Below are 21,853 nucleotides of genomic sequence, written 5' to 3' on the forward strand. Positions count from 1 at the left end.
TAAAAGCCACTAAAAATCAATAAATCTACAGTTCAGTCTTTCTGTTTTAAGTAGACAATCAGTTACAAATCCATGGCAATCAGTGCAAGTAAAAATGTTTTGGACACTTCATTTTTCTCGGAGCTACTTTGGAAGTCTACTTTCATTGCACAGCAGTCCTGCACTTAGCTTTCCTTCCATTAAACACTAATTGCATGCGTATGCGATTCCATGTTAGGCTGGCACAGTGCTTCAGTGTTGTGTTTGTGTGATATAGCATGTAAATCTTGCTTACATTGAATAATTATGGTTTTGAGAAGAAAGGAACTTCTGTGAAGTGTATGGTTACTTGAATTCTTCCTTTCAGATTAGTGACTACCATCAGTACTCCCACATGGAGTGTGACTACCCCAGCTACAAATACCATTCTCCAGATGCTACAGTTCCCATTTGTGTGCTTTTGAGAAGGAAATAAAGCACTTTCAAGGGGTAAAGAGGAAGAATGTAATAAAAGGGGAAGGGAAGGCAGAATCTGAGGTTGATACCTGTGGCTAGATGTTTACAGGGAGCAGTGAGAGTGCCAGCTGACTGGAATGTAGGGGAAGAAAAATCAGAGCACATCAGTGTATTAATTTTGGAGTGCTTCCTGTTGACTTGTTAATACTGCATGGAATTTGGCCCAGGCAATCTGCTGTTGTGAATCAGCATAGTTTATTCACTTGAGTATAGGTGTGCCTGTTGTTACTTCAGAATCTGCTCCACTTCAAAGATAACAGGTCATTCTGGTAAGTAGTGGTATTCCCATGTTTTGGATTAGAAACTGAGGCAGAGAGAAATTGATTTATTCTGCATTACAGTAAATTTATTGAGGACTTCAAGTTAGGAACAGAGGCCCTCACTTGTGTGTTTAATCCAGTGAACTGCCTGCTTCCTTCAAGTCCTGAATGTTGCTACCTTGTAAACAAAACCAAGCCTAAAAATGATTTACTGATTAAGTACGAGTGGTGTACAAGTAAGTAGAGCTTGCCCCAAAGGAGCTGAGATTCTTGTAAAACTGGTTGTACAAAATAAATAGGCTGCTTGGTTTTTGAAGCGTTGGATATATTTTTATGTTAGTTTATCTTGGGTTGAAAAAGTGGAGGTTTGAATGGGCATGGGAGACCACCTGATGCCAAGGGGACATAGTGATTAATGAATGTGAATTTGAAATCCAGTGAGGTCTGACTTGCATGGGTAAGCACTGGTGCCAAGAAACAGTCCTGAGAAGTTCTGCACAATCTGAAAGAACAGAGATAAAGATGGTGGTGATGGTTGTTGCTGCTGAAAATTTTTGTCCACCTTTCCAGCTCCCTTGCATTATGCTACATTTAATACAAGAAATCGCATATTATCACATAGGCATGTTTTTACAGACACTGTTGCATGTCTCAAGAGGGTCAGAGTCAAGGTTGGTGCTCATATGTACCAACCTGAAACATCCCCAGAATGTGCTTGGTCTATGACCGGTGTGTGAGCGAGGATCCTGTAACTTTAGTGCTTAATATCACTGTTTCTGCATCATACTTTGTGAGTCTGGCACAAAGGACTTACCATTCCACACAACTGGCTATGTTTTGATGTGCAGCAGGCTGAACACTGAGGAGCTAGTGTCAGTGCTGAAGTCTTGCCTACGTGTTAAAACTGTTCTGTGTACAGCTTATGGGGGCAGAATTCTGCAAGTCTCCCAAGTGAGTACTGTTCAGTGACAGGTATCTTGTTCCATATTATTTGGACAAACACCTTTTCCAAGTGGAAAATCAGCAGAGTCAGCAATACCTAAACTTCTGTATCTGTCCCAGTTGGCTGGCTCCAGCGTTGCTTCCTCTAACTCTTCTGGTGCTGCTTAATAAGGACGGTATATTTCAGTGCAAACATAAAAGGTATAGCTCCCTTTCTGCTTGCTGTCTGCTGTAAATAGATCACTTAAAAGTGTGAGTCTGCTTAGAACTTTATGTGGTTGGTTCTGTGACTACCCATAGCATCAGGCTTTTGGATTCTGGTGGGATGTTGAATTACGATCTTCTAAATGCATGTCTCTTGGTCTCCAGTATCTCCAGTTACAACCCTTAATGGCACTGCTTGAGGTGTCTGCTGGTGTCCTAGAGTATTTGCAGAGCTCAGGAACTTCGGCATATGCCCCCCTAATGTCTCATTAGAGTTCCTTTTTTGGGTCTGGTTCTGCATACGTCTTGAGTGACTTTCCACAGTAAGCTGGTTTAGCGTGGTCTCTTTTACTGAAGTGTTTTTGTGCTGTGACATCTCAACTATGTAACTGTGGAGACAGCTTCAAGGCCAAATACAAGGCAACTTCAGTAACAACTGCGTCTCATACTCCACAGTGTGATTTCTGTAATGCAGACTTCTAGTTTTGGCGATCTCTTGATTTATAGATGGGTGTAATGAAACTTCGTGGAGTATCTCCTGGTGTTAGCAGTTTAGTGACTGGCATGCTTCTCCTGATCACGTGCAGTTAGCCCCACTTACATCACTGCTTAATGAAATGATTCTGCAATAATGAATGTGGATGATTCTCAGTCATTCTCAGGTATATTGCCTTGGCATTAAAGTCCTGAGATCCAAAGAGGGAGTGTTGGCTGGCACTGCATTTTTTCAGAGCGAAGACTTTCCATTCTTGTTCTCCATGTTGCCAAAGGAAGCAGTTCTGCTTTAAATGCAAGTGTCATGGAAATGTGAAGAAACTGATGTGGGAACTTTGTTGCACCAGAAGGGTCAGCTGACATCATCACTAAGACCAGTAGCTTGGAATTGCAGGCAGGTGGGTATAAACCATATAGAGGTATCCATACAGCTGCCCAGTTCTTCCTCTGTCTCCATGCAGGATAACGTGTGAGGGGAAAAAAGATGGCTCAAAATCACTGCCTGTATTTTGGACTATATTGAAATCAACTGATTTTTCCTGCCTAATACTTGAAGAAGTATCAGCAGATAAGAGGGAGAGCAGAAACTCCCCTTGAACTTAGTAGGAGAACAAGAGGATAAGCATTTGTTCTTTATCGTGAGCAAAAGATGAGTGAGATTTGAGAGGCTTCTTGGTACTGCTTGGAGGTCTTTATACCTTGCTTAGTACTAGACTTTGCTCTCGGTGACAGAGCACTTCAGAAGAAAACTTTGCAAGTTATGTATCTGGAAGACAAACTCTGCACCTATGGTGGGCTTTATTAATGGGATGACATGTTGCCCCATGGATACTCAGCAGAAGCACCGAAGCATGAATATACTCACTACACACACACGTTATGAGTAAATTTTCTTGTGGTTCTTCTGGGGTTATGAACAAATTCCAGCTGAAACATGAAGCCTATGGAGTGAGAAGACATGTAGCAAATCGGAAGTTGCCAACTACAAATAAACTTTCTTTGACTGGTTAGTTTCTTGTGTTGTTTGTTGCAGGTGTAGTTTCCGCAAGTGATCTTCAGGATGAAGAGGGTGTTCCGTTGCTGTTGCTGCAGGACCAATTTCAAGGTTTTACTGACCTAGATAACAAACCTTCCTCTCAAAACAAACTGAAAGAACTCCAAACCAACCTGATACTAGCCCTTATGTGAAATGAAAGTGAAATGTTAGCTCACCCTGATATCCTTACTTTGTTGTCTTTTTGTGTGGCTTAAGAGATATCTCATGTAAACCAGGTCATGGTCAGCTTCCTTACCAGAGTAGCTGGGCAATAATGGCTTTGTGGCAGTGTCTGTGTCTCATGAAACTGATCACGGAGCTTCTGCTTTTTTATATATATTTTAATCCTTGATACTTGCTTGTTCCTGATAAGAATGATAAGCTTACTGGGTGCATCTGTCTTCATCTAACTGCCTCCAGCAGTACTGAAAGGTGGTGTATGTATACCGGCCACTTGCTTTGTTTTCCAGACCTGTTGTAATTTGGGCTCTAGAAAATGAAACTTCTCTGTTTCTTACAGATTGAGACCTGCTTGTTTATCCTACATGGCTTTCAGCTTGGCTATCTTCAAAAACTCATCTGTCAGGGAGAGGGAAGCTGACAGTAATGAGAAAGCAGACACTCACCAAATTGTTCAGGCAGTGCTTTTGAGCAGGATTAGCAGTACTTCCTAGCAGAATGCTGTTCAGTGTTTGTCCTGGGCCTCAGCTTGAGGTTATGCATTTTCGGTGACAGTAGTACTTCAGCTAGGCTTCCTTATTAAAAAGGAGAGCATCCAGTACTGCTCCAGGGTCAGACAGGACCTGATGACTTTGGCAAGATGAGATTTCTTGGAGAGAAGTCAGGCATTCATCTACATATTCCCTTTGAATCCGTTGGTTCAGGAGATCTTTCCTCTGGTCAGCTGGGAGGAAGCCAAGTTGTTGCCAATCTGAAATGGGTCTTGGCAGTTTTTCCTGCAAACATCCATGGCTTATGTTTAATGCTGCTTTCCAACTTTCTGGGTCTTTCTCTGTTAGGAGAGACTAGCTGCCTGAATCTGCCTTGGCTGAAATTGTGATTAGTGAGGGGCTTACAGAAGAATTTTTCAGCAGTCTGATGGGTTATGTAAAAGAAAATCTGTACCTTGAATATTTGATTGTGTCTTTATTCCGGTGTTGTGTTATATTACACAATAAGCACGAACCAGTTTGATTTCTGCTTCACAAGTTACAATTCCTGCTTTTAACATTACATGCTTGAATTATAGCCTGGTTTATTTACCAGAAGAACCAACCTCCAGAACAACCCAAGGCATATACCGGTATGGCTGCTCCGTGTGATTAAATGTAAGAACTAACATACTGTGCTGGACCAAATGTCCATCTAATCCAGCATCTTGCCTTTATCAGTGGCCAGCAGCAGCAGCTGACTGAACGGCGTAGGAATGGGCGAATTCTGTCAGCTGCTGAAATATTAACAGTAAATTTCTGACAGACACTTGTTTAGCTGCTGCCTGAGATGGAAGCTACATTTGGGCTATTGCACTGTGAATAGCAACATCAAACTATTTATAGGTGAATTTGTTTGCTGCCTTTTTGAACTCCGTTTCTATCTGTGGCTTCCATAGCGTTCCAGAGCAGCAAGTTCCACGCAGTTTAACTGCATTTCCTGTGAACATGGTGGGTCGATGGGAGAAAACCAGTTTCATTTGTTTTAAACATGCTCCCTGGTTGTCATTCCTCTCTGTACCGTTTCTAGCTCTCCCCTTTTTGAGGTGGAGCAGCCAGAATTACATGCAGCATGCATCACAGCACAATGTTCCCTGTTTGTTCTGGTTCTGATACCTTGTGAGATTTTTCCTGCTGCTGGGAGTTAAACTGTTTGCTTGCAATAATCTCAGTCTTTTTCGTAAGTAGTAGTGCCTAGTTTAGACTCATCGTTATGTATTTATAGCGAGAGCTATTTCTGCCTCTGAGTGTGTTACTTTGCACTTGTCGACACAGGACAATAAAATGACAAATGAAAATCATTCGGTATTATCAGATCCCCTCCAACTCTTTGAAGTTTGCTTTAATTTTAACTGTCTGCAATAATGCAAAGCATCATCATGTCTGCAAACTCCTTTTTTGCCAGATCAGTTAAAAGTATATTCAGAGATTCAACCCTCATCCTTTGTGTGGATCCCTGCTTTTTTTCTATTTAGCATTTTCTTTATTTTCAGTCTTTTAATATATTCTTAAGAAGGGGGAGGTTCTCTCCTGGATATGACTCTTAAGTTGGCGTGAGATATACAAATGGGTTTACCTTCCTGTTAGTTTATTGATGCAACGTGGTGTATGACCCTTTTGCTCTTCCAGATGTGTATATTCCAATGTCCCTTTTCCTTTGCTTTGAAGTTAGATGTCCAAAAGCTTCATTTCATTAAGATTGCAATCTTCAGTATGAATGCTTGGAAGAGAATGTTCTTCAGAAATGAGGGGGTTTGGGTTTGCTTTGTTTTTAATGACGATTTCAATGGGCAGTGTTAGCTTAGTACCATGAATTATATCAAGTTTGTCATGTTTTTGTAACAATCAGTTGTAAGTTTATTGTTTTGAATAAATACCAAGAATCCACTGCCTATCTCTTTCTGTCATCTTAGGATTTTCATCTGTTTTATTTAAGACTCTGGTTTGAAACCCCATATCTGGTTCCCTCACTCAGCTTTGAACTCAGTGAGGGCTATTATGATCAGTTTTAAGGCAGTTCGAGAGGCAAAGGGCAGGTGTTAACTTTCATTGGGTTTATCCTTCTTTAACTGGAACATCTCAGCTTTGTTTGGGGGGAGTTCGTATTAACTAGTTGAATTTTTAGGGAAGTGGGAACAGACACTTCTCAGAGCAGAAATATTGCTAGAAAATACTGCTTATTTTGGTGGTTATGTTTCTACATGTGAATTTACCTTTCTCTTGCTGCTCAAAGTATTGATTGGGGATTAAATAATTAGACTGACAGAGGAGTACATGTGTTTGCTGTTATCGTATCTGAGGGGTAGGACGAAGGGCTGCGACAGACACTTCTGTCCAGAAGACTTCTAGCCTGAAGGACAAGACGACTAATGAGTCATGTATGAACTCGCAGATGTGACATCCAGACTGTGACAATTTACCCACTGTAGGAATTGCATCTTTTACTTCAGCTTTGCTCGGTGTGTACGGATTGTACACACTGATATCTGGGCGGTTTAGATTATTGTTGGGGGAACCATCCCCCTTTCTACTTCCTTGCTATTTGTGCATTTGGGAATTTAAAGGATAATTTTACATTATTATATTCAGCAGCTCTTAGCAGCTTGTGCTCTTGTGTGGGTGCATCTTGTGATGCTTTGCAAGTTGTGGAAAAAATGCGTTTTTGGTAGGTTAGTATTAATCTGTTGTGGAATTCGAACAGTCTGTAGTGTACTTGTGTGACTGCAGCAGGAAGTTAATAAATGCTAAAAGTTTAATTCATAAAAATTAACGTTTTCTTGACTGCTTGTGTAAGAACTTTTATGCAGACTTTAGAAATAGTAGGCCTGACAAAGATGTTCATGAATGAATGTGTTTTGGTTTTGTGGCACATGTAACTGAAGCAGCTGAAGTTTGCTTTGGTTCTTTGCCTCTACCTGGACAAACCATTGTTCTGTGTATTAGCAAACTTCATTCAGACACTTCTAACACATACAAAGCCAAGAAATGAATACTTACATTGGTCTAAACCAGGTTATCATTATTGTATGCTTGTGTTTAGAAGATGAAATGCTTTAGGTGACTTGATAGAGGCAATTCAAATGAACCAGTTCTGAAACTGGCAACACACTACTGCTGATCTAGGAGCCTTTGGTCTGTTCACTAACCAACCGTCCTGTCCGCTTCAGAAAGCAAGTACTTGTCATTCTGCCTTCTTCCAGGACTGGAGCCTGTAATGTGTATGAAAGGTAGATACAAAAGCCACTTCCCTCCCCAGAACCCGTGCCAGATATTATGTGCTTGTTAATGCAACTTGAGAAAATAGGGCTGAAATAATTGGAACTCCTAATGTTTCTCCAGTAGATGGTTTGAAAATATGCTATTTAGCACAGGTTAAAATGACAATAGGGACTATTATTTACTAGGAGTGACATCTGAGACATTAAATGCCTCTTGTTTTAGAATTCTTTAAAGTGCTCATGTTGTTCTGGGGACTCAAATCCTGCCTGATGCAGGATATATGTTTTCTTGCAGCAGAGGGTGTGCAGGGTGGTGGTATTCCACTTTTCCTTCCTTCTAGGGCAGGTGTCCCTTGGAAAACAAGGGCTTGAAATAAACCTTGTAATTCAGTTCAGGTCTATTGTGCAGAACAGAGAGGGGGAAACAGCTGCTCGGATTTTGAGGTCAAAAAACAAACCTGTAATGGGAAAGAGCAGGTCTTTCCAAGGTGCGTGAACAAACTTGTGTCTACAGCTGTTCTCACTTGTCCATCTCTTTTGTGTTGGTTGTTGTCTAACACTGAGTTCTTAGGACTCTGTCATAAATGTTTCATGTATCAAGTGGTGTCAGGGTTCCCATTGCAATATGCTTATCAAATCAGTGTTTAAATAATTACATATTTATTAAAGAGAAGAAAAGCTTCAGGTACTCTGGATTGTCTTGGGAGGCTTTTGATTGCTGTGGAGCCTTCCCTGGAAGGAACAATCTGCAGTGATATTGAGAGGAGGGGAGATTGGGTTTGGGTTTTCTAGTTTTTGGTGTGGATTCTTTAATTCTTTAAAGAAAAAGTGCACTAGAACCATTTTTGCCTCCAGTATTCAGGTAAAGCGTGTATTTCTGTACTTGCCTCTGAGTCTCAGTGTTCTTTGAAGCCTTGCGTGTGTGTTTTTATGCAGTATTTTGATGTATGTTTGACCTCCAGAATGCTGCCCCTTTTTGTTTAGCCTGGCGAGATGAATGTTGAGGCTTCATCTCTACCTTAGTTCATGCTGTTGTGTTTCCCCGGTAGTTTTGTGTCAGTCTCATGAGACTGTGTTGCATCAAGTACTTTACCCAAAATGTCATTCAGGGTAAAGCTATTAGAAACTGTGGTTTTTATCACAGTGCTCCATTCTTGCCTGGATGAGAAAGTTCATGCTATATAGAGACAAAACTTCTTTATTTGTTTTGGCTTGTCTTGAACCTGGGTGTTGCAAAGCGCCAAGGTAGATTAGGAATCCTAACAGGTGGAAAAATGCTGTATTAGATGAAGTAAAAGGCTCAGAATAGTTGTTGGATTGGGATTAACCTGGCAGAGAAATCAAGTTCTCTATAAGAGAACACTTGAGGTACTTGGGCCACCACTTTTATTTAATAGCTTTGCATGAAAATAAACAGGAATCGATGTTGAAAGAGGGAGAAATGGGTGAATACTGAACCAATGTTGGACGTGTGTATCTGTTGAGAGAATGGGGAGATGTGAATGTTCAGAGCCCAGCAGGAAGCAAGTGAGGAAAGGGATTTTTTTGCCCTTGGTGTTATGCTGTGACAGCAGTGCTGCAGCCTAAGTCCTGTTGCATTCAAGGAGCAAAACCCAACAGCTGACAATGGCTGAGAAGCTGCAGGGAAGCTGATGTAACGAAGAAGGAAAAAATTAGGGCCACATCTTGCACAACAAATTGTGATTCCCTTGTCTTTAAACACAGACGCTGAAGGGAGCAGAGAGGAAAAGCAGATCTGGTGGTTTAAATGTGAAGGGAGAAGGGGTGGACTCGGGCTCCTCTGCAGCAGCACTGCACGCAGCCTACCTGATTTAGGCCTAGCGACGGCTGCGTTGGAGGCCTTGGGAAGGCAGATAGCTCAGAAGCGTGACGTGCCTGGGAGTGTGTACAGCCTGCATGCGAGATGCCAGGGGCTGGGCCTGACTTCCCTTCTAACAGCTCTGAGAATGTAATGAAATCCCTTCTCACTCACGCTTTTATTTTGGGATGGAGGAGGAGAGAAAGGAGCTCTCGATATTCTGTCTAGTTCTGAGTTTGATACAAGCGTGTTTTGCCTAATTCTGTTTACTGCCTTTTTATTTAGACTACTTGTAAAACATGTTGATGCCTCTAAGTGCTCTATCATAATTTAGCAGTCCACAGAACTAGGAACTCGTGAAAAGCCTAATGCTGTTTATTTTATTAATTTAATCTCTACCCAGAGCAGACTGTTCTTATTGTTAGAGGCTCTTAAGCTGGTCTGTATTTCTTTTTTTGTGGGTCTCTGTGCTCTGCAGATCAGGGATGCCAAAATGCCAACATACCGTAATGAAATAATAGCTGAGGAAATAAAATAAGCTTGAATAAAAAGCAAATCAAATTCAAATGGAGAATGTTTTCTAGTAAATGTTGTACTTAGAACGCGTGTTGTATTTATTCAAGAGCAGAGGAAAATGTGGTACCTTTCTGGTAGCAGCAGAGGGTCTTGGCCACCTTTCGTAGGGTTCCGAGCACCCAACTGAATCAACAGAAGTCTGAGGTTTATTTTGCGTAGACCTGTGTGAAATTAAAGTGCCAGTATTTTGTCTAGGAAAAAAAAAATAAAAATTACTTCTAGCAGGTGAAAAGCTTTTACCTTTTTCATCTCGTTCTTAAAATCTGAAGAGGGATTAAGAAACAAATGATTGTTCTTTGATACTTTTGTCATGTGAACATCTGTTCCCTAACAAATCATTTTCATGTTGGCTTCTGACAATTATTGAGAGAGAAGGCAGTGACACATTGGAGCCAGTGTTCTGTGGTGTTGTAAAGGCAAGGATTTACTTATAGCATCTCATTTTGAGCCGTCTCGCTTCAAGTTACAGCAGAAGTTCTACAACAGATAAAACAAACTCCTGTATTCTTTTAAGTATGTTTCAATACCATAAAATACAGAATACAAAGATGTACATTAGCAGCTAATTTTAAAGTTTATGCTGCTGTTTTTTATATACATAAAAATGGCCTTTTTTTTATGCATCTGCTAAAATACTGAAATTGAGGGGGGCAGCTTATTAGAAGAACTATGCCAAACAGGAAGTGTTGGACCAGTGCTTGTTCCAGTATATTGACATGAGAGTTGACCCGTAGCAAAACCAGCACTGGTTGACTTGATTTTGTTGTTTAAAGTACATCTTAAATGATGATTTCTCTCCTTAACCTTTTTACACAGTCTCTTCTTGAACAATACAGTCAACAAGTAAAGAATTGTTATCCCTGTGCTGTAATGAAGAGAAGCAGAAAATAGTGATTTCTGTTCTGTCTGAGTAACCAGCAGCACACAGAGAATTCAGATACCTGGCAAACTTGGATGCCTCCCCCCCCCCCCCCCCATTGGTTCTGTAGATCTCCCAGTCTCAAAAGGAAAAGAATGTGTCCCTGTGACTGGATCTCTGAAAACACAACCCTCAAGCCAAACTTCTGACCAGGTGAGGAAAGTGAAAGATAACTCCCTGATGACTGCTTCAGTGAAAACCAAAAGCAGCAAAGTGCTCAGTCTCCTACCTGCTATTGCACACTGGAACTTGACTGCTGAAGGAAGGTCTCTATTCTGCTAGCCCAGTGCTTTTGCTGCTTAAGCTATTGGTTGGTGCTCCTTAGACCAATCTGTGAATCACTTCAGCTTTCTGTGGGCTCGCCCACCGCTCCCCCATAAAAAGAATGGGGACTGCTGGTGGTAGGACCTTGCAGCTGGAGGAGAAGATAAAGGAGAGAGCCTTGGTTAGATAGATTAGCTGCCTGTGGGAGTGTCCCAGCTGCAGGATGAATTACATGAAGAAAGGGAGGCAGAACTATAAACTCTGTGCAGAGCTGGGATTTAGTTAAACCTCTTGATGTACCGTTAGCCTAATCTTTCCTTGTGCATGCTGGAAGAACTCGGCGGGTTTCGTGGCTGCTCTGAGAGAAGAGCTTTACTGAAGGTACTGCGTCTGATTTGGGAAGAGCTTTTTAAATACGCAAGTATAAGTGACTGCCTGTTGTAAGGTACCCATCATAGAATCACTAACCACAGTCTGCCTGCATTTTTAACTGCTGGCTTATTGTTATGTGTGTACCTAGCAAATGTCTGCTATTTGTGCAAAGGTAACATCAGTAGAAACTTACATCGCGCATCTCTATAAATCTGTCACTGAAAATCTCATTGCTCCCTGTGATGCTTTAAACATGAAGTCTTTGTGATTGCAGGGCTTGTCTGTATTTATTGTTATTTTCAATTGTAAATGCATGTTAAGTTTCGTTATTCAACAGATTTTCACATGTTAGTCTTCTATTTCTTAATTTTAAAATGCATCATATAACTGTGTCTGTTTCCTGCCTGTTGCATGCAAGTTGCCCTTCATCAAAGTACTTCTAACGCTTATTTGTTCCCTTAACTCTTATACTCCTTTAAATAGTTTTCATTCTACTTTGTAAGTGTGAAAGTGGTGTAGACACAATATTTTTAAGATAGGAGTAAACGAGGGTGTCTAATGGGACGGTTGCTGTTCTGAAATCTCTTCAGCAAGAAACCGCAGACTCTTGGGATTCTATATAAGTGTAATAGGAAGGTTTTTGTAATGCAGAATTATTTTCTAGAATATATATATTCCCTCTAAATTAGTTCATACGTTCATGTTGAATAGTCCTTTAAAAGTTCATATTCTTTCACCTTGGCGCTCTCAGCTGTGCAATCACAATACTTTGCTCTGATTGAAGTGCTAGATTTAAGAAAACTTTGATTTGCAGTCACTCTGTGCTAACACTGAAACCGAAAGCTTGTGTTTGCTGGTGCTGTTCTTACGCGCTTATATTTTGAACTGGCACTTTCACTGTTTTCTCTCTAAAGCCTGGAAAAACACGCAAAATACTTGGTTGCTTAAAGTCATGTATACTTCCCTTGTCCTGCCTCCCTTCTCAGGAGCAGAACCTTTCCTTTCCTTATCTGCTGAGAATATGTGTGCGTGAAGGGGGTCATGGTGGTTAGTTTTGTTTGATATTATTCCTCATCTTTCCTGTTTTGCTCTCCCAACTTTTTTTCACTTGTTTGGCATTTCCCCCTGCTGGCAGATTGAGTTAATAGCACTTTCCTGCTCCAGAGATGGAAGTTGTCCTTGAATGTCACTGTTTTGTGGTCGAGGTGTTGGCTGCTTTTCTGATTGTATTCTTAGCGTCTCTAGTAGATAAAATTCAAGGAACAGCTTGAATAAGCAGGGGATGTGCACATAGTTGAAGTTCTCCCCACCACAAGTGAAGTAGCACTTCCAGTGCCAGTCAGAGATCCCTCTCGTTTTGCATTTCCTGCCTGCAGTCTTGCAGCACTACCCATCTCATCTCCTTTTGTACTCTGGACTTCTTCCCAAACTCTTAGGGCACTTCTGCCTCACTAACACATCGTTCCCACAAGCCATTTATATTCAAGATAAAGTGGATTGCTAGAAGGGGAAAAATAATGTGGCACTCGGGATGAAATTTCTCCTTGTGTTTAAAAGAATAAAACAAGAAATCAGAGATCACTCCATTCTGAGTGAAATTTAAAGGGGGGGGGGAATACTTTAATTAGTACTGGAGTGATTTTCCTTAAGTTTTTCTTGTTCCTGCACTTTCAGTTTTGAAATCAATTACTAGAAATCTTACTATGTGTGTTTCCTGTAAAGTTGTCTTCCTTCCTCCTCGAGACTCTATCTCCTTTTCCCCAAATACTCCTTTGTCTCTGAAGTAGGAAAGGAAGGCAGAAAACTTAGTGGCTGGAATGAGCAATTTGCAGCGCACCTTAAGAACAGGTTAATGGACCTGTTAAGTGCAGGTTAATGAACTGCTTTTTCTGGGCAGGATAATAAAACCCACCCCAAACCAACACAAAACCTCCTCCAAATAATTTCTTGCACGTTCTGAGGCAAAACAGTGGGCTAGTACAGCTATAGGAGTGCACAACTCCTGGTTTTTATTAACCTTTTCATCTTTTTTTCCCCTCCCAGCTGTATGTGCATGTTTAAAATACATTAAAAATGATTTAAAAAGAAGAAATCCTGGTGTAAGATGTACCAGATTAATGAACATTTTTGGACGTTTAATTGTTAAACTTTGTTTTCTAAAAAACCCCTTCAAAACCCCCCAACCAACCACCCAACAACGCATTTTCAGCAACTTCATGTGGTAGAACAAAACTCCAGACTCTGTCTTTAACTGATTTATGTCTTTCCATCATGCAAATCTTTTCATTTTTGCAAGAAATTACTTTGCTCTCTGCTTTAGATGTGACACTTTGCTGTTGCACTGTTGGTAAAGCATTAACTTATAGACATAATTTGGCCTGGGGGTTCCTCTTAGTGTATGTATAGGTAAACAGTCCTTCCAAATAGCAAAGCAGTCAGCTAAGATTAAAGTTGAGGTCATTCAGCTTTTGACATGGGCAGGAATTTAACCACGCTGCATAGAAGGCGGTTTTGTGTTTACCCAAGAACTGGTGAATAATAACTCGGTAAGCAAAGTGAGGCCTAATGTTCTTGTTTATATTTGTCTGCAGTACCAGAACTTTTGAATGCAACAAGTGCTGTGAAACATCCCCATACAATGGTTTCTGGGTGCAAAAAGCAGCATTGTACTGATGTTGGTTTTATGAATGTCAGAAGGGGTTAGATGGGACCCCTGATATCAAGCCAGGAAGAACTTCTGACGGGCTTACTGATACTCATATGTTAGAGAAACAGATTTACTATAATTTTCTAATTTAGCTGTTATTTATTAAAAAACCCCAAACAGTTTCCCTGAATGTCTTATTTCTGTTATGGAAGGAAAGAGAAAAGCAAGGAATTGAATTTGTGGTGGGTTTTGTGGTTGGCTTTGTTCTGTTTGGCTATTTTTGCAGCAACATCTTTCTCCCCTTCCTTTAGAAGGTGTATGTGTGTGAGGAGTGGGAGGAGGAGTGTTTTATTTTAAAGATGGCTTAAATGGTTAATCCTTGGTGAGTTAAATTATGCAACCTTTTTCCCTTTCAAGTGTAAAGTGGCTTTAGGAGGTGCTTCTCTGATTTGAGAAATGCTCTGCAAAGCAGAGGGGTTCGTGCATGAGTAGAAAGTGCAAAGCCACATACATTAAATGTACTCAGGTGAGAGAGAGGTGATGCTGAGATTTTAAAACATCCTCATGCTAACTTCCCAATAGGCCAAACATGGGATTGTAGGAGGATAGTGAGAAAGAAGGGAGAAGTTAAAGGCAGTTGTACAGATGGACAAACTGGAAGACATGGCTAGACACTGCAGTCTCCATTGTCTTGGACAATCCTGTTGTCCCTTTACCACCTGCTTGGCACACGTTACTGGGCTGACTGGGAGTTCTCCCAGCTGCTGCACATGGGCAAGGTCAGATTCCCTCCGCTGGCACACGGGAACCTTGTTTTTAATCACAGAAGCGACAGCACCAGCTCTGCTAACGATGGTCATTGAAACGTGAGCTTATAATAATGTCATTTGAAAGAGCTTGTACATCACCTGTCTGGGCTGTGCTTGCTCTGTCTTCTTGAGACTGCACAAATCCTGTCCTGTTGAGGAATAGGAGCTGTGTCATTTCTGATGTCAAAATCACAGTGAAATAACTGTTACGACTTGTTTTCCTAGAAGATACAGAGTTCTCTCTATATGCAGGGAGACTTTCAAATACAGGAAGAAGAGCTATTGCCTTGAGGAATTCACATCTGAAGACAGAGGTCCAGACAATGCTGTTACTACCTTCTGTGTGTGGTGTATTTTGCACCAAATAAATTAAGTTTTTAATTAATGCTTTACCCTTAATGCTGGCAAGCAATGCTCTGAAATGTGAAAGAATGTCAGGCTCACGATTGCCTGTGCACAGCCATTAGACCTTTCTCATCCGAGTCCATCGTCTGCACTTGAACAAGACCGAGGTCCTATTGGCAAAACGTAAAAATTACATAGTTAAGTATTGTAATGTGAGACGCAACTTTAATCAGGAACTTTATATGTATGTGATCTAACAGTAAAAGTGTGCTGTTTTTTAGGGTTAGGAAAAATGCTGACAAAATGGCTAACAGTAACTTGTCACTTCTCCCACTTTTTCCAAGCGAGTTTCTAGTTACGGTAGCATAAGCTTTGTTGCGTAACTCGAATGAAAGAATAGGTAGCTGAGTGATGTAACCAAACATCTTAATATGCAGATACTGAGCATTGAAACAGTCTTAAACCTTCAGGTTCTGTATGCAAAAATGTTTAACCACTGTCCGTTCTTCTGATGTCCTCCGTTTCATGTTTGAGGTCTTTGTTTTTCTGACAGTCCCACGAAGTGAGTAACTTTCCTTCTTATTTACAAACTTCAACACCAAGTTAGAAGTTGATCTGCAGAACATGATTTTGGTAATGGTCATGTATTTTCTCTTACATATATTGGATAGAATAGCTGAAAAGGTTCAAGAGCCTTTTTTGGGCTGTGTGTGAGGAGAGAATATTACTTCAAGTGTGTATATGTATTCAAACTACCCTTCCCGTTCAGTAGCACTAACAGGATTCTCAATGCTAATCAGATTCTCAATGGTCGGTCTCGCTAAGAAAAACTTGTTTCGAACACTTTGCTATTTTATTTGGTTAATGCTAATTCTGACTGCTTTTTTAGCTTGCAGCAAACATAGGAAAGCACTGCTCAGGCTTTTCTTCTAATCCTGTGTAGGTTTTGGGAAGCAGAAGTGGATATGGAAATATGACTCCTAGAGCTGGGGTTTTACAAACCCCCAGATGTTGCAGAATATACTGTAATAATCTGAGAGTGAGCCAGGCAGACTCCTGCCTTGCACAGCTTTTACAGCATGTGTTTCTAGAGCCTTCTAAAGGCAACCTCAGTAAAATGAATAGCTGAGATTTTGATACATTTCTACTTGCTGGAGTTTTTGTTAAACCCTGGAAAATGCTAAGCTCTAGATTTCTCTATTGATGTGAATGATCGTGAGCTGTGTGGTCTTAACCTTCCTAATGCGTTTTGTAGTGAGTGAGAAAGGCAGCGTGAGTTCGTGTATGTACTCTTGCTGCAAACAAATAATCTCATTTAACCTATAGAGCAGATTTTATCTGGTACCTTTTTCATTAATACTGTTCCGAGTTAGTTTTCTGTAGCCACAAATGCAGAGAATAGTCAAGAACCAAAGCTACAGATTTAGTTGATCATAAACTGTTCTTTACCATAAATATTAAGAGTAGTAGAAAACATAAGTCTAAGATGCTTGGAGCTGCCAGTCTTGTATGCTTATTATTCATTCCTCTATCTCAGTTCCCTATCTGAGAAAACTTGCTTGTGTCAGGCACAAGTTTTTCCTGTGGCTGTTGTTCGTGTGCTGCTTATGAGGAAACCAATTCTTTCTTTGTAGTAGCACTTAGATACTGAACAAAAAAAGCCATGCAAACTGGAAACTCGAAATGAAATTATTCAACTGATACTTGGTTCTCTAAGCTTGTCCCCTCTGCTAAATGAGGCAGAGATGCCAGTAAAAAAGCTACACTTGCATGAGGATAGAATGAAAGTATTTTGTATTTCCAAAGGCTTGACTTTCAAACATTAACCTGTTCTAAACGCTTAAGAAAAAACCCTGTAGTAAATTATGTGCAGAGGAGGATGCAAATGTGTTTCCGTTCCCTGTCTAGGACCCCTCTAAGTGACTTCTCCAAGGCAACACAGCAAATCACTTGGTCAGTCATGATTAAACTCCTGGTGTTCCTAACTTCATCCTCGTGAGTCCCTGGGCTCCCAGCCTGGGGTTGCAGCCCTTCAGAGTGGTTAAATGCAGTTGGAAGGTTGGTAACTGTGCAGCTTTATTCTGCACAGTTCAGCCTTGATGGAGGTAGGGTCCTGCTATGGAGGAGAGCCCTTATGTAAGGGGGGAAAAGGAAGGAAGGAGCAGTTAATCATGCTGTTATTTTTAAGTGTCAATTTTCTCTCCAGTTCATGTGCGTACTTGTGCTACAAGTGCATTGATGTTTTTCTTTTTTAGAATAAAAATCACGCTCCTTTATTCTCAGGCTGTATTTGCAGACATGTAGTACCCACTGGTTTGTTCAGCTTTCCAGAGTTAGTCACCTGCAGCAGTGAGATTCCTTTTCAGTTATTGATAATAGCATGGAGATACAGTTGTAGTGGTTTGTTCAAGAGGGATGTCCAGTGCTTGCATGATGAAAGAGCTTCCTGTATGGATTTTTAAGCCAGTTAAATAACGACTGATAGTGGGATATGGAGGTGATGACTAAGGTTTTAATGTTGAAGAAACAATTAACGTTTGAGAATCACACCCTCAGCACCCTCAACGATGGGTGTTCAAATTCTGTAGCATCCAGAGCAAAAGCTCTTAATGTGAATATAGCCTCAAAACAGTCCATACTCACCAGTTTATAACCTACCATGTTAGCAGTTGGATGCTATTTAACCTGAAATTGCTCCAAAATTAACTCATTTTTTGTTATATTTTGTTGTTCCAAGCACACAACAAGATTTGAGGCTGGGGGAGTGGCACAACTTCCAGTCACTCCCAGCAGTAGACTTCCTGTTCTCTTTGCCGTTCTTGGTGTTCTTCAGCATCCTGGTTCTGCTGGTTAGGAAATGTGAACTCCTCCACTTGTGCTGGTCTCCGCTGAGGGAGAGATGATTATGATGTGGCTTTCTACTGCTGTGTCTATTTATAAGGCTGGGACTTAAACTTCAGCACTGTGACGACTTGTGTGTGGCTAGAAACATATCTGCGAGGATCTTGTTAGGTGTGGAGTTGAAGCTTAAAATACACTAATATTCTAGTATTTTACTAGAAAATTGGAGTGTTTTGGAGGCTTTTTTTAGCATCAGGGAAAGTAATTGAGCAAATGAGTTATCATTTATATTTCAGCTATCTTTTTAGGACTCTGACTCACAAGTCCTTTATGATTCATATGAGGATGATTTAAGACGTACTACCTTGCTCTGCTGCTAAAGGTTGTTCTTCCCATGACTCAGGCAGTGTAACGGGCAGCGTATCCTCTCAGCCTCCACAGTTCATGACCTAGGGTATTAGCTTAAACTGCCATTGATTTCAGTTTACGTTAGTGCTCTGGGATTTGAGCTCTGGTGACTGCTGACACACCACCTGCTCTACCATCTTTGTTGTCTTGGTATAGCCGCTAGCAGAGGTGATGGCCAAGTGTCTGGGGTGGGTAACCTCGTCATACTTAGATGTGGCAAGTGACAGGACTTGTGATATAGATGTTAAATGTGATGGAGGGGGAGGTATTTCCCCCTGGGGAAGCGGACACAGGCCTTGCACAGAACTAGAAAAGCTTGTACCTGTAATCTCTTCTTCCCCTAGTGACAGTAATAGTTTGTATTTTAATCCAGATTAGAATTGTAGGTCTCCTTGGCTTTCCCTGCTGTGTCAAACAGCTTTTCCTTCCAAGTGGCATTTTATAGTTAGTTTCACACTTAAAAAAACCCTGCCAAAACCCAAATGCCCAAAAACCAAACAAAAATCCTCTCCCAAACCCCAAACAACTCCTTCCCCAGCTTTCCGAAACCTTGAATTTTCTTTTTTTTCTCTTTCAAACTGTAGTTAAGCTGATTGTAATAATCTTTTACTGTTGTTTTCCTTTTGTAGGAGGAGGTAGAGAGCTGAAGGGAATAACTTCCTCGAAACTGGTAAGTACTCCTTGCCAGGGCTAAGGTGGTTTACCTAAGAACAGATGATAGGAAGAGCTGGCCTCCATTCCTGGAAGAGTTTGATGTTTACAGAAACTGAAATCCTATCTGTTCTTGTATTCAGAAAATAAAACTTAAGAAGTAAATGTTACTGATGGAAACCCCGGTCCTATGAATAAAATCAGTGCAGGGCTGAGATTTGGGCCCAAGGGTCTGTAAGTACTGAGGATATTTAAATTCATCTACTCAAAAATAATAACCTTAAATATATATTTTTCCCTGTGTAATACCAGATTTATTTGAAGGGATTTTTGGTGCAGAAAGAGTTCTGTCTAATATTCAAAGTTGATCAGAGTCTTTCCATGCACAGAGAAGGCATTCAAGGCTTTTGTGTAGTTCTTTTGTTTTTCCTATCTGTACACCTTGTCATCATCTGTATTTCTAGTGTAGTTTCAAAATAGCTGTAGTTTAAATACTGTTGTGATATTTTAGAGGTTCTGATGTGGATTGTATTTAGTTGAGGTGATAATAGAGAGGTGTTTATGCACTTAGAATCATAGAATCATAGAATAGTTAGGGTTGGAAAGGACCTTAAGATTATCTGGTTCCAACCCCCCTGCCATGGGCAGGGACACCTCACACTAAACCATCTCACTTAAGTGATTATTGTAGAGTTGAAGGTTTGATTCAGTCTCTGAAGATATGTATATATATATATATATAACATAGATACCTACTATCTTAACTGCAGTGCATTGGTGTACTTATCTGAGTATGAAATTTTAAGTCCTGAAGCAACCACATAAGAGATTACTTATAACAAATGCGTGCTAGCAAGAAACTGAATGAAGGGCTGCTGCCAGTAGTTGAAATCAATCCAAGCTGAAATCAGTCAATCCAAGGAATGGCAAATTTACCTCTTGCTCTCAGTGTTCTTTCTGAAAGTATGTCTGGGTGTGCAAGGGGTGCAGGTACTCCACAGTCCTCTGCTTTCCTCTTGGAAATAGATGATTCAAGCATCAAACAAGGCATTTGCATGTTTTCCTTTAAAAACGAGTGGGATGAAGGATGCTTGCAGACCAATCCATCCATGCAATTTCAATCATCTACAGGCTTTTTAATTGAACTATTTCTACTGTCATAAGAATAAAGTGGAAAATGCAGTATGTTTTATGATTAATCCAGAGATGACTTTGTACATGTTTGAATGTGGTATTCTAGGTAGTTTATAGTGTCACAGGACTTAAGTTTTTAAATCTTTCCTTGAAGTTAAGTCTGAAAGAATAAAAGTTCAAAATATAGAAGAATTTTGCACTCTCACCATCTATGTGACTGCTTGCTTATGTAGTTACGTATCTGCTTTCAAAGGGAATACTAGCAATATTTATTGCTATATAATCACAATATGTGATCAGCTGCCCTCACAGATATATCTAGACATTACATAAACCAGAACAATACAGCCTAGGATTTGTTGGAGGTAAGGAACAATCACATTGGATAAGTGTATAAAAGGGGATTTTTGCACAGGGATAACTTTGGATAGTTATTCCTCAAGAAGGAAAGCTGCAAGTGCATGTTCCAGAGTGTTTCAGTTCTGGAGGGGTACAGTGGAGTAACAACTATATATTTCATGCTCAGAAATCAGCAACTTGAACAAAGTTTTAAATGAATTACGGTTGTTCGTGTCTTCTCCCCTGTGAACATCCTGGGCAGAGCATCCACTTCCTTCTGCAAAGCACTACCACTTTTTTCTTCAATCTCTTAAAAACTGGTTTTTAGGAAGGAAAGGAAAAAAACTTTCTAGTTGTTCCAGGTATCTGTGAAATCAGGTTGGATTAGTTTTTATGAACCTTTAATACTACAAATCCTATCGGTCCAATTAAGTTGTGCATTAATTGTAGTTGCTTGATCTTTTACAGAAGTACCATGTCATTTTTCCCATGAACTGGTAGTGAGCTTTACAGTCGCATGCATTAAAATTACAGATACTGTTTGCATTCTCAACTTGCATTGAGGTAACTCTTCCGCTGTTCTGCACCAAACTGTAAAGTTACGCAGTTACAGAGGGGTACTAGCTATTCATCATGAGTTACTCTCATTTGTTGAAGAAACCAGATGTATCTGTATCTTTACCCAAACCCTGAATTTCCAAGGCTTCTAAAAGGCTTTTTCCCTGTGGAATGGGTTCAGTTTTCATTAGCCAGCCTCCCACGTGTCTTTTTGAAGCATGGTTTCTTTCAAAACTGCAGTGCTAGGGTCCTAATGCAGGCTATAGTTGTTCTTGTCAGTGAGTGGAAGTAATAATCCAGGATTCTGTTTTCTCATTAGTGTTTGTGGTAATAGAACAGGGAACTATATGTAATTTCTGTGTATCCCTTGATACAAATTACAATTTTATAGAGAGTAGTGCTGCAAAGGCAGCTGGTTTTGCTCATCTGTGTCACATGTGGGAGAGGCCCTTGCAGAAGGTCATTTAATGTGTTGACTAGAGAATCTGATCGAGCCTTTGTTATTTAAATAAGTAACTTTAACAGCAGACAGCACTGACAGAGAATGAGTTTTAATATAATGCTTTTTAAACCCCTTTGTAGTCCTCTGTTTTTGTAACATATTTTAGTTGGAAAGAGAAATAACTAAGTTAAATAAGCAAATACCCCCTCCTGTTCTGCCCCCTCTTTCATTTTCAGGAGTTCACAAACTTGTCCACCACTTCAGTTTACTGTAGTGAGACAATGTTAAAAGTCTTTAACTTATGAGAATTATTCTCCTTTTACAGCCTACATGTCTAAACTGTCAATATTCTTTTGAAAACAATGAAGT

The 21,853-nt window shown here is 40.3% G+C and overlaps 1 protein-coding gene across 11 annotated transcripts in view; it reads left to right on the plus strand.

The window, feature by feature from the left end:
• PHF21A (PHD finger protein 21A) overlaps positions 1-21,853 on the plus strand; it is a 132,934-nt gene that overhangs the window by 12,167 nt on the left and 98,914 nt on the right. For 10 of the 11 annotated variants that reach the window (XM_065683699.1, XM_065683705.1, XM_065683708.1 and 7 more), the window contains exon 2: positions 18,990-19,030. The gene's annotated coding sequence lies outside the window, so the exon portion shown is untranslated. Of the gene's footprint in view, positions 1-11,150; positions 11,320-18,989; positions 19,031-21,853 lie in introns of those variants that run through there. The other variant, XM_065683701.1, reaches the window with a different exon arrangement.

Source organism: Lathamus discolor, chromosome 6 (assembly GCF_037157495.1).
Source record: "Lathamus discolor isolate bLatDis1 chromosome 6, bLatDis1.hap1, whole genome shotgun sequence".
Lineage (NCBI taxonomy): Eukaryota > Metazoa > Chordata > Aves > Psittaciformes > Psittacidae > Lathamus > Lathamus discolor.